The sequence below is a fragment of the Hakea prostrata genome, chromosome 9 (genome assembly GCF_041222555.1).
Source record: "Hakea prostrata isolate BN-2017 chromosome 9, UWA_Hpros_2, whole genome shotgun sequence".
Classification (NCBI taxonomy): Eukaryota; Viridiplantae; Streptophyta; class Magnoliopsida; order Proteales; family Proteaceae; genus Hakea; species Hakea prostrata.
Window position 1 is genome coordinate 16,809,464 of NC_142608.1, and position 2,525 is coordinate 16,811,988.

General features: G+C 34.6%; 1 pseudogene; it reads left to right on the forward strand.

Annotated features, from left to right (window-relative positions):
- The first annotated feature begins 1,443 nt into the window (after positions 1–1,443).
- Positions 1,444–2,038, forward strand: LOC149004865 (auxin-repressed 12.5 kDa protein-like; annotated as a pseudogene).
- The last annotated feature ends 487 nt before the right edge of the window (positions 2,039–2,525 follow it).

Sequence of the window (2,525 nt, forward strand, 5' to 3'; positions counted from 1 at the left end):
AGATATTTAGCGGCGTTATTTACCGAAACGCCCCTAAAATCTTAATAGTTACCAGCGGTTTTAAAAAACCGCCACTAAAACCCTAATTCTTTCGGCCCCCCATCCCAATCGGGGATGGGCGGTGGTTTTCTTATAATTAGTGGCGGTTTACCAGAAAATGCCACTAAATATACATTATTAGTGGCGGTTTACCAGAAACCGCCACTAATTAAAAGTCACTAATTCTGCTTTTTCTTGTAGTGTTAATGCAAGGGCTTTGTGGTGACTCTCCTCAGCCCCTGATCAAGTCGAGGCCCAACCAAAACCTCATCCCAGAAGTTCTCTACCAATACCATTTTCTCTTTTCACAAACACATTATATCTTTCTTTGATCTCTCTATTGATCCTTCCTTCTACGTAGAGATGGATGGGTGGGAGATTGGTCTTGCTTCAAGCTCTTCTTCAACTATACATAATGAAATTTGGGATTCAGTCAATCAAAATATTATGGTTCACCCAACAAATTTAGGAAAAATGGTTTTTTTTTTTTAATTAAATGGATTAAAGGTTCAAAAATACTCTTATTGAATATATTAATCTAAAGGGAGGGTGGATTAGGTGACCTTGAAGATCAAGTAAGGATTTTCCACAGATGTGAATTTCTATCATTTCCTTCTAGTGGTATATAGATTTGCCAAGATGTCAAGCATGACACTCGAATAGAAATAAGCATTTTGCTGAAGTTCTCTAATTTTTTGATTATTCATGCCATGAGAACAACGGAGGATTTTCCGTTTTTCTGATAGAGAACACAAGAGAGGATATTGTGACGTATAAAGATCTCAACAAACCTTATCTACTTCTATTTAACATATAGTTCCATTTTTTTATTATTATTATTATTATTATTATTATTATTATTATTATTATTATTATTATTATTATTATTATTATTATTATTATTATTATTATTATTATTATTATTATTATTATTATTATTATTATTATTATTATTATTATTATTATTATTATTATTATTATTATTAAAAGAAATCCCTTTCATTCTCTTCTTATTTTGATCTAAGATATTTCTTTTTATATGGATTTTCAATCTGTTCTGATAATCATTTGCAATTTTACGCTTCTAGATGGTGATGGCTAACCAATCATAAATGTCTTAGAATCATAATATTTTAAGTAATCCAGAAAATAATACTTAGGACTTCAAAGGCATTTTCCACACCGTTCAATATGACAAGATATTATTGTAGGGCAAGACCTATGTAATTCTTATCTTATCCACCACAACAACACCTTAGATTTAATTTAATAAACAATCCATCTATTCTTCCCTATTTATAGCAGAGGATCAAAGAGCTTGAAGCCAAACCAAGCTCCTACACACCGTATACTTCTACGCAGAAGAAAAGATCCGCGAGAGAGGGAGAGAGTTTGTAAGAAAATATGGTTATGCTAGAGAGTTTCTGGGATGAGGTTCTGGCTGGACCTCATCCTGATACCAAGCCCAAGCGCTTGAACCTTAAAACAGGTACTCTAGTGTGAGCATTATGCATGTTAGATCAATTTTGTATGAGATGGAACAAAAAGCATGATCTGATGATGCATTCCATGAGCTTTAGAATTTGTATGCCTTCAAGAATTCAATATTGTTTTAGTTATTAACTCTTATTGGGATTTAATTAAACATCTGTGTAGTAAACGAGGAATTAGGGGGAGAGGGAAGCAAATCATCGTTGTCGGCGCCAGGGAGCCCTACAACACCGGCAACGCCAGCTACACCGTTGTCATCTAGAAAAGAGAACGTGTGGAGGAGTGTGTTCAACCCTGGGAGTAACCTTGCCACCAAAGGCATCGGTCTTTGCTCTCTTCGACAAGCCCCAACCCAACACCCCTACTATTTATGACTGGTACTTATTGAAATAACTTAACAAACCAAGCTCTAACTATTTGCCGATCAATCTCTCTATATGTTTTTGCATGAATGGATTATTTTTGTCGCAGGCTTTACAGTGATGACACCCGAAGCAAGCATCGTTGATGATCGATCGGGACCCATTAGACTTTGGAGTGCTCGTGAGGGTAACCATTGGTGTTGTACCTAAGAATTTCTTTGTGGTTCATAGTAGTTGGAACTTGGAAGCCCTTATTTTGTGTTGCTGTACAAATTGTTTATGTGTCGTTTGCAAGGTAATGGAGTTTGAAAAATCACCATGCGAAATCTATGCTGCAGAAGATTGTCATGTGTATTCTTTGTTTATTGAGTTATTGATAATTAACGAATATTGTATTACAAAAAAAGAAAAGATAATTAATGAGTAAGTTTAAATTCACATACCAAGCATTTGATCTGGATTTGGTTGGGCTTTAAGTAATGAAAGTAACATCTAGATCCATACCAGGCATGAAGAGGTTTTGAAATTGAGAATCATGTTTGTTCCTAGTCGATCAAATATCCATCTTGTTACAATGAGATTCTTGTATCCAGTTTCTATATTGATGCTGGATTGGTTTGCACATTAAATTTA